The 16,677-nt window shown below is 40.8% G+C and overlaps 1 long non-coding RNA gene across 1 annotated transcript; it reads left to right on the top strand.

Moving 5' to 3' along the window:
* The first annotated feature begins 1,044 nt into the window (after window positions 1-1,044).
* LOC124856061 lies at window positions 1,045-15,854 on the top strand. The gene is made up of 2 exons (XR_007035236.1): window positions 1,045-1,862; window positions 11,581-15,854. It is a non-coding gene; the product is annotated as an uncharacterized LOC124856061 (long non-coding RNA).
* The last annotated feature ends 823 nt before the right edge of the window (window positions 15,855-16,677 follow it).

Genomic DNA, 16,677 nt, shown 5'->3' with positions numbered 1-16,677 from the left:
CTTGCCCAAGAACAAAACGACTGGGAGGGACATAGCGGAGGCTCGAACCGGCAACCCACCGGTTACAGGATGAACCCCTACCACCTGTGTCACCATCACATTCACATTTAGAAACAGAAAAAATCTTGACTGGTTGGGTTCAAAAGGGCACAGATTGATTTTTAATTACTGTAATACAGGGAACAGTGGGTCAGATTAGATGAGGAAATACATCTTAGTGATGCAGTAAATAGTGAAAACGAGCTCTAACTCATTTATGTAATTGTGAAAATAAATCAGATTTTCAGTTATTTTAAGAAAGATAAATCCACAAGGCTGAGAAGGATGATACACAAACTTACACACTAAAATAAAATGTAGACATTCAAATAAAATGTTATTTGTATATATTTTTTTCTGTATGATTTTAATCATAAGTGGGCTGGTCTGAGCCTTCACTCCCTGGCTGAAAATTAGTTCCTGTTGCTCAGCCTGGCTTCACTGACGTTTTTCCTCATGTTAACCTGTTACTCCAAGCGTCTCAATATTTTCCTCTCTATAATCTCACCTGCCTCCTGTCTTTGTTTGGGTTCTCCACTGCACCAGAACATCTCTGAGGTTTGCTGAATGATTCTTCTCCTCAGTCCTCTGAAACCATCCGGAAACAGAATATTGCTGGTCTTTTTGCTTTATTGTGGTGAAATTTGTGTCCATCTAATCAGATCTGTTTCTGTCTGTAAATTCAGGCGTTAAACTTCAGCATCGAGGTAAAAACAGATTCCCAGAGGTTGGGTTATTTTCATTATATGAGCTGGTTGAGAAGTTGCAGATCTTGTTTCTGCATTCAAGCAAACCCTCTTTTCCTTCAGTCTTAGACATACACACCAGCACATATTCCAGCAAAAACCAAAATAACAGACCCACATACCAGGGGAAACTCTCACCCCTCATCCTGGCCTCTGTCACAACTGCTGTTTGTCGTCAGGCGGTGTGAGGCTCCCCTGAGCCGGTTGCGAGGCAACCGTGACTGCATTAATATGCGCGGTAGAAAGGGAGCAGGGGATACCTCTCGCCTGTGAAGAAAAAGCAACCACGACAGCGTAAGTGTGAGCCTACTGGTTCCTTTACAGCAGCTTCCCGCCTCCCCTTCCTCTTACTTAAAGCCACCCAGTGTTCATGTTCTGTTCAGTAAAGCAAAGAGAGTCGCTCAGCCACGGCAACATAAGGAGACACATTTTAGTTTCAACATGTGAAGAAAGCACAACTTTTACTTCTCTTATTTATGTATGAAACATTCAAAAGCCTAAAAATCGACTAAAACAAAAAGTTTAGATGAGACGAGCCTGTGAGACAGGCTGACTCTGTGGTTTGGAGGCAGAGAGACAAAGACAATCTCTCCTTTTGGAGACAAAGGAAGATGAAAATATTCACATGAAACAGTTTGGTTTCACTCCCACACCCATCTGCCCATCAACTGACTATTCTTCAACTTGACATCATCTTTCTACACAGACAAGAGGAAGGAGAAGAGGAGGATAACACAGAGCAAGAAGCAGAGGTGGGAAGCGAACAGAGACGGCAGCAGAGGAGGTGGGCAGAACAACGTTGAGGGGGAGAAAAGTGACAGCAGCTGAAACTTGGCTACCAGTGAGATGAAATTTGTGGAGGAGACACTGGAGCGCAGCAGGAGACGACGTCCAACGAGAACTCTGAAATCGGAAAGCCGGGAAAACGAGTCAGCCCTCCCTGGATCCGGTGCACCTCCTGAGCCGAAGGATGAGAGGGGTAGACTTTCAACGTAATTGCCAGGGATGTGTGTGCACTACAGGAAGGCGTCCCCCTCCAGCATGTCCAATGCTACGATACTCCTGATGCTTTGTAAGGTAACCACTTTCCACTGCTTGTGCACATCAAGACTGCATACTGACACGGATTTTTGAAACACTGTGAAATATTATTTATACATTTGCAAACTTAGCCGTCCTTGCTTGGATCACTATCTCAGTTTGAGACAATCTGAGTCTTACTTTCTGCTTAAAGTTTGGTGTTTTTTTTTTTTCTGTTTTGTGTTTCTGTGCTAAACCTGCTCTAAACTAATGAACTACAACTTTTCCAAAATATTACATCATCAAAGACAAAGTGTCTTTGATTTGACTTTTTTTTCAACCAAAATCATTCAAGGCTATGCAAATCCCATCAGTGCGAGCATAAGGCTATCACTTTGCACTTAATCACTGAAAACTCCACAGAAAATGGGTCAAACTGGCTATTTGTCGGGAGTATTTCATCTGCTTTTCTTCCATCAAGAATAAGAAGCCCTGTGAGTCTGCTGGGTGTCTGCCTGGGTTTATGATAGCGTAGATGTGCACACAGACACACTGGGGAGGGGTTGGGGAGCTGTTTGCTTTTTTTTCCATTTTAAAACAATGCCAAAAGCACCTCTGCCTTTCAGACTTGGTTAGCATCTGGAGCTGTTTGACATGCTCAGGTTTATCCAAGTGGCAAAAGGTTTCACTCTTCGATGATCCAATCTGGGGATTTTGGCCTCCATCAGGTGCAAAGGAAGTATCTAAATTTGTCTTCCAGGTAGGGCTTCATGTTGGTGTTTCTTCCTTTTTAGATTATATGTCAGTCTGCTATATTTCTTTTTCATTATTTATGTTTCTACTCCACATAAGAGATATTATCATTGTGGGATGGCCAAGTCAAAGTCTAGGGTACAAAAAGCCTTACCAAGAGATGGATAGAGATAGATAGATAGATAGATAGATAGATAGATAGATAGATAGATAGATAGATAGATAGATAGATAGATAGATAGATAGATAGATAGATAGATAGATAGATAGATAGATAGATAGATAGATAGATGGGTGGATGCTTTATCCATTCTGAGAGTTAACCAGAGTAGATCATTATGGGTTGTTAATGAGTAAAGGCGATTGCCTTTGGTTGAAACAGAGCGCCCTCCGCTGATGACGGCACAGTCTGGAGTTGTTGAATGAGGAGTCACTGGAAGCTGTCCAGAAGGTTTTGCTTTATGATGCACAGCTGCACCCACTGAAGAAGCTATTATCTAAACACACCGGTTTTTGGCTGAGCTGCCACCTCCTCTCCTGTTACCTTTTTCCCTCTTCACCTTTCACTGTTTCCCTCCTCCTGTTTATTTCTTAGATTTTTATTTTTAACAGAGTGCTTGTTTAGATCTGCAGCAAGCAGGCATCTTCATGCATCAGAGCACATCCAGCACACCACACAAAGGCCTCCATTCAGGTTGGGGGGGCACCCTGTTTATAGTCCTCCCCAAGAGAGGCAATCAAAGTGCACTGTTACAGGTCAGAGGAAGAAAATGCACTTAAACAGAGAGATGGAGTTCAATGTGTTTTCGTGTACAGGTCCTTCTCAAAATATTAGCATATTGTGATAAAGTTCATTATTTTCCATAATGTCATGATGAAAATTTAACATTCATATATTTTAGATTCATTGCACACTAACTGAAATATTTCAGGTCTTTTATTGTCTTAATACGGATGATTTTGGCATACAGCTCATGAAAACCCAAAATTCCTATCTCACAAAATTAGCATATTTCATCCGACCAATAAAAGAAAAGTGTTTTTAATACAAAAAACATCAACCTTCAAATAATCATGTACAGTTATGCACTCAATACTTGGTCGGGAATCCTTTTGCAGAAATGACTGCTTCAATGCGGCGTGGCATGGAGGCAATCAGCCTGTGGCACTGCTGAGGTCTTATGGAGGCCCAGGATGCTTCGATAGCGGCCTTTAGCTCATCCAGAGTGTTGGGTCTTGAGTCTCTCAACGTTCTCTTCACAATATCCCACAGATTCTCTATGGGGTTCAGGTCAGGAGAGTTGGCAGGCCAATTGAGCACAGTGATACCATGGTCAGTAAACCATTTACCAGTGGTTTTGGCACAGTGAGCAGGTGCCAGGTCGTGCTGAAAAATGAAATCTTCATCTCCATAAAGCTTTTCAGCAGATGGAAGCATGAAGTGCTCCAAAATCTCCTGATAGCTAGCTGCATTGACCCTGCCCTTGATAAAACACAGTGGACCAACACCAGCAGCTGACACGGCACCCCAGACCATCACTGACTGTGGGTACTTGACACTGGACTTCTGGCATTTTGGCATTTCCTTCTCCCCAGTCTTCCTCCAGACTCTGGCACCTTGATTTCCAAATGACATGCAGAATTTGCTTTCATCCGAAAAAAGTACTTTGGACCACTGAGCAACAGTCCAGTGCTGCTTCTCTGTAGCCCAGGTCAGGCGCTTCTGCCGCTGTTTCTGGTTCAAAAGTGGCTTGACCTGGGGAATGCGGCACCTGTAGCCCATTTCCTGCACACACCTGTGCACGGTGACTCTGGATGTTTCTACTCCAAACTCAGTCCACTGCTTCCGCAGGTCCCCCAAGGTCTGGAATCGGCCCTTCTCCACAATCTTCCTCAGGGTCCGGTCACCTCTTCTCGTTCTGCAGCGTTTTCTGCCACACTTTTTCCTTCCCACAGACTTCCCACTGAGGTGCCTTGATACAGCACTCTGGGAACAGCCTATTCGTTCAGAAATGTCTTTCTGTGTCTTACCCTCTTGCTTGAGGGTGTCAATAGTGGCCTTCTGGACAGCAGTCAGGTCGGCAGTCTTACCCATGATTGGGGTTTTGAGTGATGAACCAGGCTGGGAGTTTTAAAGGCCTCAGGAATCTTTTGCAGGTGTTTAGAGTTAACTCGTTGATTCAGATGATTAGGTTCATAACTCGTTTAGAGACCCTTTTAATGATATGCTAATTTTGTGAGATATGAATTTTGGGTTTTCATGAGCTGTATGCCAAAATCATCCGTATTAAGACAATAAAAGACCTGAAATATTTCAGTTAGTGTGCAATGAATCTAAAATATATGAATGTTACATTTTCATCATTACATTATGGAAAATAATGAACTTTATCACAATATGCTAATATTTTGAGAAGGACCTGTATGTCAGGAGAATTGCACGTTTGGATGACTTTATTATTCTCCTGTTACACTGCGGTCACCATGAAGGAGGCTAGCCTTTAAAGAGGGTAATTCTTTGGAAACATGGGGTTTTTTGTTCTGTCACAGCAAATTCATCACTGCTTTGTGGCAGTTTTAAATGACAGATACTTTTGAAAAACGTACTTTTTCTTTTTGGTTTATTTTTTTCGGGTTCTAAATTTTTATTTAAATATGATATATTCGTACAGCAGCAGATGTACCTGTTGCACCTAAAAGTCTCGACTCCATCTCCCTCTCCATTTCATTTGTACAAGTTTCTCTGCCACAGAAAATGCTTCTTTGTAATAAATCTTAATGGCTTCTGTCAGGACCTGTTTCCCCTGCCGCCTCAAGCAAGAAAACATGGGAGAGTGCAAAAAATAAAATCAGGTAGTTTGTAATCAAAATAAGGGCTGCCATTAATTACAGTTCTTTGCTAATTATCCAGTTAACCACTTAATCCAATTATTCATTTTACTTGAGAAACGTTTTCTTTTTTTAATATATTTTTTGTACAATAAACATTATACCACAAACGTAAGTAAAGATTTGTAGTTTAAAGTACAAAATGCCAGCATAAACCGTCACCTCCTGCACAACCAAAAATAAATAAATTGGATGGATGGATGATGGATGGATGGATGGATGAATGGATGGATGGATGGTTGGATGATGGATGGATGAATGGATGGATGGAGGGATGGCTGGATGGATGGATGGATGGATGGTTGGATGGATGGATGGATGAATGGATGGATGGATGATGGATGGATGAATGGATGATGGATGGATGGATGGATGGTTGGATGGATGGATGGATGAATGGATGGATGGATGATGGATGGATGAATGGATGATGGATGGATGGATGGATGGTTGGATGGATGGATGGATGGATGGATGGATGGAGGGAGGGATGGATGGACGGATGGATGGTTGGATGGATGGATGGATGGATGGATGGATGGATGGTTGGATGGATGGATGGATGGATGGCTGGATGGATGGTTGGATGGATGGATGGATGGCTGGCTGGCTGGATGGCTGGATGGATGGATGGATGGATGGATGGATGGATGGATGGATGGATGGATGGATGGATGGATGGATGGCTGGATGGATGGATGGATGGATGGATGGATGGATGGATGGATGGCTGGATGGATGGATGGATGGATGGCTGGATGGATGGATGGATGGATGGATGGATGGATGGATGGCTGGATGGATGGATGGATGGATGGATGGATGGCTGGATGGATGGATGGATGGATGGATGGATGGCTGGATGGATGGATGGATGGATGGCTGGATGGATGGATGGATGGATGGATGGATGGCTGGATGGATGGATGGATGGCTGGATGGATGGATGGATGGATGGATGGATGGCTGGATGGATGGATGGATGGATGGCTGGATGGATGGATGGATGGATGGATGGATGGATGGATGGATGGATGGATGGATGGATGGATGGCTGGATGGATGGATGGATGGATGGATGGATGGCTGGATGGATGGATGGATGGATGGCTGGATGGATGGATGGATGGATGGATGGATGGATGGATGGATGGATGGATGGATGGATGGATGGATGGATGGATGGATGGCTGGATGGATGGATGGATGGATGGATGGATGGCTGGATGGATGGATGGCTGGATGGATGGATGGATGGATGGATGGCTGGATGGATGGATGGATGGATGGCTGGATGGATGGATGGATGGATGGATGGATGGATGGATGGATGGATGGATGGACATTTAGACAGTAGGATTGGGAATGAAGAAAATAAAAATATTTGTAATTTTTAATCTGAAAAACAGTCAGTCAGTCGGTCATTTTCTACCGCTTCTTCCATAGAGGGTTGCGGGCTAGCTGGTGCCTATCTCCAGCAGTCTACAGGTGGGGTACACCCTGGACAGGTCGCCAGTCCATCGCAGGGCCAGAAGAACACTTAAATATATTTTATTACTTTGACAGATGTTCCAAAAGTGCGTTGAAACTCTGAAATAAGGAATATAAATTTTTTTTAAAATAGAGCGCAGCCATTCAGACCATAAGTCAGTGAGGCACAAAGTGTACCTGTCAGTGGCTTAGGTAACTTGATGGAAGTCAAAAATATGGAGTTTTTCTTACATCAAAAGCATTTTACAAAGAGTCAAACTGTTAGGCAGTTTATTTTTGGCCTGCATGAGCCTATTACGAGTTGGCGTATAAAACCCATTGACCCGCAATAGAAGCACTTTTCCCCTGAGAGTTGTTTGGATCCCAACTTGCACAAGCTGCTGCGCCTGCAGGCCAGCAACATACAGCTAGTTTCTAACAGGGCACCCCAGGCAACGCATATCAGTACTCACTCAGGCCCACTCACACACATACTGTGAAATCACACAGATGAGTGCTGGCACTCTCAGAAACTATCAAAACAGTGGAAGACATGCTGTAGCTGAAGAGCGCACAGAGCAGAAATATCTGCTGTCTTCTTCTCACTCATGAAGCTTTAGAGAGCTGCCAGAGTTGTCCACCTGCATGTTACTTAGCCTGAACCCAGTGAGGTCATGGCTGTAAACTTTGTTCAAACCACAGGATTACTGATGATAACTAAAATTCATTAATGTTTCACTAAAACTCTGCTTTAGATAAACCTACAGGCAACCTGACGCAGCAGTTGGAGGCTAAATATAGTAAAATCATACAGTTTGGTTGTACAGCTCTGGGTCACGTGTCAGATTTATACAAGCAATAAAAATGTTCAATGCTTTGGGTTTTCCAAGAGATTAAAGAGATATTTAATAACAATGTGCAGATTTACATGAGAGTTAACAGAATGAAAAACCTCTTTCCTTCCACCACAATGTTAATCTGACCCTGCAAACTTTCTATCAAGCTTTTCATCTTCTGCAGTGTATTGAAACGTTATTCACACCCCTCAAATACAAATCTATTACCCCTAAATAAAATCAGCCATTTGCCTTCAGAAGGCTCCTGATTGAAGGCCAACTTTGTGTAACTTAATCTCACTATAAATGCTGCTGTTCTGTGAAGGCTTTAAAGTTTGGTTGGGGAACAGTTAGGCCTGTCCAGGGTACACCACCCATGGCCTCATGCTGGCGGAGATAGGCACCAGCCAGCTGGAACACTACAAGGAGCAGCAGGTATAGACAATGGATGGATAATGGACAAACATTTTCTCTAAATACGAAAAGCTTTTAAGGAAAAACCCAAAAAAGACCTGCAGCTATAATTACAGCAAAAATTTGGTTCTACAAAGTATTTCCTTCCAGGGGATGTGGTTGTAATGGGACAAAATGTGGAACTTCTCAGGGGTTTTGAATACATTTGAAAATAGGGATGGTACCAAATTCGGTACCTTTGTTAGGTACCAACCGAATTACCGAGTACCGATTCACGTAAAATCAAACGGTACCGTGTTTCAGTACCAAAACTCATCATTGTGACATAGGAGGAGTGGGCGACTTTCCATGCCAGACATGAATGCAGCGTTGCACGAACAAGAGCGTAACGACGTCAGTGGCCGCTGGTACCGTCAACAAACATGGCTGATAGAAAGCGCTGGAAAGTATGGCTCCATTTTTAAAATTGCGGTGCAGATTACGCTCATGCAATATTTGTGACGCAAAGTGCAAGGCCAGCGGTGGGAATACTTCTGAGGAAGAGCTTCCCCACCCTGCCAACCAGACCTCCCGCCTCCCCAAAGAGGATCACGGCATGTAGTAATAGCACGTTTTCACAGTTAATGTCATTCGTTTTAATCGATCACATCGTGAAGGATTTCTGTCCCTACATTGTTGCTACTCTACTTTTTATGGCCAAGCTTGACAAAAGCTGGATGATAACACACTCCTCATGCTGTGTTATTACGGTCGCATGCAGGTGAACACCAGCTCCTGACAGCAGACAGAGAAACATGCCGCTAAAACCTAGAAAGCAGGCAAGGAAATCTGCGGTTTTCAAAAGCGCCAAATTTAGTTTTGATGGCAGCACTTCCTCTCCTGCCAGCAGCAGCAGGGAGTAACTCTCCTACTCCTGGTACATATGGCGAAGGTAGAAGTAGACAAAATAGCCCAAGTGTTTCATGCCCTGCCCCTGACACACAGCTAAAGTCCAGTCACCACCCAATAAAAGGTTCTGACCCGGCTTGGCTGTCGGAGGTGAAATTATCCCTATAAGACTGAGCTTGGTAATTACATAAATACATGATCGATAGAGAAAAGAAATAGAAAGAAAGATTAAGAGACAGAAAGATAAATAAGAAAGATGGAGAGACAGTTAAAGAAAAAGATATAGACATTATAAATAAATTAGGTAGAAGATAAATACACATTTCAGAGTTTTTTTCCCGTAGGAATATTCCATCTAATATGTAGACAGCTTAAACAGGCTGCAGTCAGAGGAAACCATGAGCCCAGCCATTTATATATTCTCCTGAGTGTGTGTGTGTGTACACACACTGACCTGGTTAAGCACAAGATTTTTGTCAAGGTTAAAGAGACAATTTTCGTCAGCCTCAGATCTACGGCTACAACTCCTGCATTCAGCACCGTTAGCTCGCCTGCATCCGTTAGCGACTCGCCTGCAGCAACATGGCTGGGTTTTAATTTGTTCTTTACATTGCTGGTCAGTTAAGGGTTTTAATGTTGAAGAAATGTTTGAAAAAAACTGAGATGTTACAATACAAAGAGCTGGAAGTTGTTTTGATATATTCATTAAAGTTTATAGATTGAGAAAGAAATATGTTAAATTGAACATTTTTGGTACTGGTACCGTTGAGTACCGTTATCGATTCCCAGGTACCGAGTATTGGTACCGTATCGGTTCAAATGTGAAAGATACCCATCCCTATTTGAAGACTAGGTCAACTCTAAAAACAAAACAGCAAATATTGGTGCAACAGGATCACCTTCGTAATAACGACTTCCAGTTGCTTCCACCTGGACGCAGGTATCTTCTGCTTGTTTATTCCTGCTGTGCTGCACAATAATTGCCCCCTTGGGGATAATAAAGATGATGATGATGATGTAAGGCACTATAAATCCTGATAGGACAGTAAGCAGGGGATGCAGAGGTGTTGTCCCTTTCTTTACCTTTTGTGAAACTTTTTTTATACCAAGAAATCCAGTTCATAGCAGCTTAAAAGTTGGTTTTCCTTTAAATTGGATAGTGGGAAGCACCAAAGCAAACAGGTTGGTATAAACTGCTATAAAATGATGAAGGTTTCTAGATGGCAAAAACCATCACCCCCTGGTCCAAAGAGAATCTGTTAATATGGACCCAGTGTCAGGAAAGTGGGACACTGACTACTCAGGGAACACATTCCTGTCATATCTTTTGATAAATAATTTCTAAAACTTTTTCCACCTTTCGTTTGAGATTTATCCTGTTTAATTCAACTGAAAAAAAAAAAAAAGATCTGTTGGAAGATCAAAAGGTTGAAAAGTATCCAGAACCCAGTTGTATGTTCACACCATTAAACTCTGTAGAAACACCTTCTGATTCAGTTTCAACATTTAGTTTTCTTCCAAGAAGCTGGGAAAAACACCAAAGAACCTGCAAGAATTTCTGCCAAGTACTGGTTATATACTGGTTCAGTTACGTGACAATAGTGTCCTATATTCTTTGTTTGTCTAGTCTATAATGTAGAATCAAGGCAATATCCTTTTTTCAGCACAAAAAACATCCAGGCCCACAGAAAACATTTTAAAATCAAGGGAGACTGTGGTACAGTAAGCATATTTAAGTCACAATTTAAAAAGGTACAAAAAAACTTCACTGAACATCACCAGAATGACAACATGCTATCAGTAAAACAGCAGCATCATGGCCTGGGGTTAACCTCCCTATAACTGGGTCAAGTAGGATAAAATTATGAACTGTTCCAAAAACCAGTCAGTTTTAACCCAACGTTCTCAGGTTTCTGGTTGAAGACCTAAGATAAAGAAGGGTTTTATTTTTTGCATCACAATGAGTCCAAACACATCAAAATCAAAGAAAGGATGACTTTGGCAGGAGAAAACTCAAGTATAACAATGACCGGGCCAGAACTTTAATGTGTTGGATGACCCGTAGAAGGCTGTGGATAAGAGATGTCCTCATGGTCTGAGAGATCCGGAGAACATTTCAAAGCAGAGTGGTCAAATATTACCATGTTCAGCTGTAGATCCTGACAGACTCATTCTAACAGGGACCTGAGGCTAATACAAATGCTAATGCATGTAGGGTTATTGTAACATTTTTAATATATTTTTCCTCCCAGAAATGTATTTGGTCTTTATTTCAGTTTTACAAGATAAACGTCACATTAAAGGTAGAAAAAGTTGTAAAGTGGATTATGAATATGTGGCAGTTTAACAGGGGTGTGTAAACTTTAGAGCGGTAGTTAACTAGATTAGCTTCTAATTACCATTCAGCCCTCCAATAGTTTACCCACCCTGCCCTTAAAGTGAGTCTGCAGTGAATAAAGAAGCAGCTCCACCCACTAAAGCAACATTTGTGTTTAAGTGATTTTTTTTAATCCTGTCTGCTCCAGATTGGTCCGAGACAAAAACTGAAGACTTTTGCAGGGAAAATGGTAAACGCTGTCTGCAGTGATGAGGAAAGGGGAATTCAAGACAAGGAAAGTAAGGAGGAGAGCATCTTGGCCATGCTGGGCATCATCGGGACTATCCTCAACCTGGTCGTCATCATCTTTGTCTACATCTACACAACACTGTAGGCTTCAAACTGCAACAGGTGGAGCATGCCTGAGCCTGTTTCAGCTACTGCATTCTGGCTGATGTGGAAAGAAAGATGAGAGGAGTCAGAACTTTATGCAGATTATGCTGCATCACTCCGAACAGGTGAAGCTGCAGAAAACTGCATTTTTGCTATGCTCTTTGGAGTAAGAATCATTCAGAGGACTCATTAAAAAGTACATGAAATGAAGAAGGAACACAGCTTTTTCCATCTTCTGGGCCTAAAAGACTACAGTGCCAGTGTTAACACTTTTGGATAAATTACATTCAGCTACAAACAGAATAATGTCTGATATTTTTGGGAAAGCAGGTGTAAAGATTTCTGCACCAAAGGGCACACATAATACACATTATGCATTGTTTTCATCTCTCTTTAAATGCTTTTATGTAAAACATTTCAACTCAACTTATATAAAATGTATAATATTAAAAAAACAGCAGATTGACTGAAATGAGTTTGATTTACACTAATATGAGTCGTTTATTGAATCATTTACTGAGAAACTTCCTTTGAATGGAAGCTGAAGGTGGATCATGCTGAAATGCATCCATGATGAATGCGCCCAGCTTTGCGCTTGACAAAAGCTGAAGAAAGATGAAACACAGCTAGAGACATTTGTAGGAAACAGCATGATTATCATATATTATTCAAGGCATTTATGCATCTCTTTGACCTGTAAAGGTTTTCTATATTTGGATAAAGTCCATCCATATACATGAAAAACGTCTCAGGAGGACGTAGCTTCAGATTTTATATCGAGTCAGAAATGTTGGGCAGCATGGGCGAATCAGACATGATAGATGAGTTTCTATGATCATGTTTAATTCACTGCAAACTGTTTTCACATAAGTGTACATAGATATTATCTTTGGAAGCCAAAATATTAATCATTTATTAGCAATTAATTTTAGTTTATGCATTGCTGATCTGTAATAACTGTTTGCTTTAAAACCTGAGGTAATGGCTGCCTAAATGGCTGTAAAATGATCTGCTTATTTAAGGTTGGCTGTTTATTTTACTAGGGTAATTTTACTTAAAATATCATTTGAACGTTAATTTAAATCAAGTGTCAAAAAACCTACAAAACATTTATATTGAGTCTTGTTAATTTTGATTGATTTTCAAACTTGGACCAAAATATGGATTGAAACATTTCCAGTTTTCACGTTAGGTCTATCGGGTAAGAACGCTGTCAAAAACAATGTGTATGTAAAGACGGAAATGTGTGCATAATATTAGTCATGGGATGAATAAATCCTACATAATCAGCATATGGGATCTGGTGACATCTAGTGGTAAAGTTGCAGATTGCAACCAATTCATAAATAAAACTTCTATGCCATTCAGGGCCACTAAAACCAACATTTTATTTTGCAGCTCTGCTAAAAAATCCATCAAAATGTTAAAATGCTAAATGATAAAATACACTTTAAAATCAACTCCGTCTGGAAAAAAGCAAACCTATTGAAGTTCTGTTTGGTTTTAAAAGATTAGAATCCCTTTAGCCTTGAAGAAACATTTCATGGTTATGTTTAGGAACTGGTACTTGGTTGAGGTCAGTAGTCAGAAAGTTTAGAAACTGAGTGCGCAACGTGAGATGAAATGTTTTATTACAATTTATTCCGATTTAAATGCTCTTATAACTGCAAATACTAAATATGCAATACGGGTTTGACCGAAGATTCAGAGAAATTTGCTTTGGTTGCTTCTGCTTCTGGAAGGAACATGTCAGTTTTAAGATTTTATTTTTACTGAATCAACACTGAGGTTCTGCTAAAGAGCTTCTATTAACAAGCACAAAGAGAGGAATGTAACCATGAGTCCACATCGCTCTCATCTGTCCAAACAGGAGGAATCCTTATGCTGCTTTTTGGCTCCAGCTTAACCTTTATGCTCGGGCTTTCCTGAGCTTGGTTCTGACTGAGTTTCTGATGCTTCTGCAACAGCAGCTGATTTTATACAGTTTTGTACAAGTTTTTAAATTTGTCAGCAAGTAGAAAATGTGTCAAATTCACTAGTTGTATTTTATTTGAACCAGGACTTTAAATGAGAACATGTCTTGAGCTACTATTAAGAATCAGTTTTCTTAGTCTTTATGCCATACAAAATAACTGGCTTCTGGCTGCAACTTTACTCTTAGCACTAAAATATGACATCAATACCAAAAATAACAAGTAAATTCCAAAAATGATTTGAAGATGCATCTCTTTAGAATGCTGTTTCCATGCATTAAGTGGAAGAAAAAAATGTGTTAGAGAATGTTGCATAGGTAACATGGATAACCTGTGCCTTGAGAAGAATCTGATGAGGCCTGGACTGCAGCTGAAGTCAAAATTTCAGGAGCCACAACACGACATCTTCATGACATGGACTACAAAAGTCACATTTCTCGTTTAAAACTGTTCCTGAACGTGAGAAAACATCAGAAGCTTCTTTTCTGTGCTAAGGAGAAAAGGACTAGACAGTTGCTTAGTGGTCCGAGATCGTCTTTTCATTTGAACATACATTTTGGTCCCAGAGTCTGGAGGAAGAGTCGAGAGGCACAGAGCCATGTTATCTGCTAGTGCTGGTCCACTTCGTTCTATCAAGTCCAAAGTCAGAGCAGCCATCTAGCAGGAAATGTTAGAGAACTTCGTGCTTCCCTCTGCTGACAAGCTTTATGGAGATGCTGATTTCATTTTCCAGCAGGACTTGGTACCAGCCCACACTGGCAAAGGTACCGATACCTGCTTTATTACCGTGGTAACACAAGCAAACTTGCCTGACATGAACACTATAGAGTCTCTGTGGGCTGTTGTCAAGAGGAAGATGAGAGACATCAGAACCAACAAGGCAGACAAGCTAAAGGCCGCCATCAAAGCAACACCTCAGCAGAACCACTGGCTGATCTCCTCCAAACTGTGCTGCACTGATGCAGTAATTCATCCAAAAGGAGCCCTGGCCAAATACTGAGTGCAGATGAAGTAGGACTACATTTCTGTTTTAAACTGTTTTATATTGTGATGTAAAATTATAATATTCTAAGGCACAGAATGTATGGGTTGTCATCAACAGTTTGAACACATTAAACACATAATATGGCGCAGAATGAATCTGTATAATATGAGTCTTCCTCTAGACTCTAGACTTTGATTTCCATATAAAATTCAAAATTTACTTTTACATCTATTTACATCTGGAAAGAGGACTTTGGACCTCTGAGCAGCAGTCTAGTTCTTTTTCTACTTAGATCAGGTAAGAGGCTTCCGATGATGTTTCTGGTTCGGGTGGCTTGACATGAGGAATGCAACAGTTGTAGCTCATGCTCTGGATATATTGTTTGTGCACCTTTTTCTATAACATTGTTTCCTTCCACTTGACTTTCCATTGAAATCCTTAGATGTTCTAAAATTGATCACTTTGTGAGTACTCTACGTTATGCACAATTTATCTCTAAAGTCAATATATGTGTTTGACTTTGTGAATTGAAATACTGACATGAATAATTGAATTAATTGCTATGAAGAAAGAAGCTACATGAGCTGAGAGCATGAAAACATGTCTGCTGAGAGCAGGCTTCAGTGTGTGAAAGTGTGTTATCAACAGCAACCCTGTGTTTTCAGAAAGTGCCTGAGATAATGTTTCCTCAACATGACCGTTGAAGAGAAAGAAACAGACGAACACAAACACAAAGGGACTGAACATCTGCTGAAACACATGCATCCTGATCTACTCTGCTGCGTTCACATTGACTCTGGATTTCTGCAACAAGGCTCATTTACTAAAGCCAGACATTTTGCTGCAGTGCTCCTAGATGTTGTAAAGAATGAAAAGGACAAAAACTAAGTTTAATGAGCACATGGAAAAGTCTCATGAATGTATTCATATCTGATGTACATTTTGATTATTCATGTTTTGTTTATCTTTCCTAAAGCACTGTAATCTGAATTCTTATTTATTCTATGTATGCGCAAGCAAACCTTATTAAACTCATTGTATAGACTGCTGTAGGTGAGACATGATGCCTGGAAAGGTTTTCTGTCTGCATTTCATTACAAAATCAAATAAACATGCTTTAATTGATTTTTATCAGGGCATGTTTAATATTAGTCTTGAGGGGTAATAAATATACATCTTTATGTTTATTGAAATTGAAACAAAGAAAAAAGTTTTGGGCTGCAGGTAAAACCTGAAGTGCCATTGCAACCTGTATTAAATGTGTCAGCTGTGTGAGATTACATCTGGGCCTAGAAGTAGACAGAGATGGATAAAGAAGCCAAACCTTTAAGAGTCTCCAGCATTTTGACATGAAAGAGGAGGAACAAACTAAAAGAGCTTGAAGCTAGAAGGACAGAGATAGAGGGGGCACGTATTGCCTTAAACAAATTCATTTTCATTCCATCTCTGTGTGATTTGTGTCTTTTAAGTCAGACGCATAAAGGAGTGTCAGAACAATTTTCCACTCCATTAGGAATGCTCTGTGTCAACTAACATACTGGAATAATCCTGCTGCAGGCAAAAACGGAGACTAAAAACAGCTTGAAGTTTCATATTTTCATTGGAAATAATGTGTTACGATATAAGCTAGATAAATAAATAATTAAAACCTTTGTGGAATCAAGCTGTCTTAATTCAGATGTGCCCACAAGCCTGATGTAAGCTATTGTTTCACCTGGATCCAGCAGTTTTCTAAATCCCATTCTGTTTCTAAGCTGAATAAGGCTTGATGAACAATGTGCAGGAGGCTGTGCTGCCTCCCCGAAGGATGATTCAACCAAGCGGATTGTTAGTGCAGAACTCCCATCTCTATCTAAATGAGCTGACACCATTTCGATGGTTTAACGGAAAAGCGGCGCCAATAATTAATCCGTCCGCCACACAAGCTGCTCTAAATCAACAAGACGTGGTCTGC

Source organism: Girardinichthys multiradiatus, chromosome 19 (genome assembly GCF_021462225.1).
Source record: "Girardinichthys multiradiatus isolate DD_20200921_A chromosome 19, DD_fGirMul_XY1, whole genome shotgun sequence".
NCBI classification, from domain to species: Eukaryota; Metazoa; Chordata; class Actinopteri; order Cyprinodontiformes; family Goodeidae; genus Girardinichthys; species Girardinichthys multiradiatus.
This window is presented reverse-complemented; position numbering and strand designations above follow the sequence as displayed.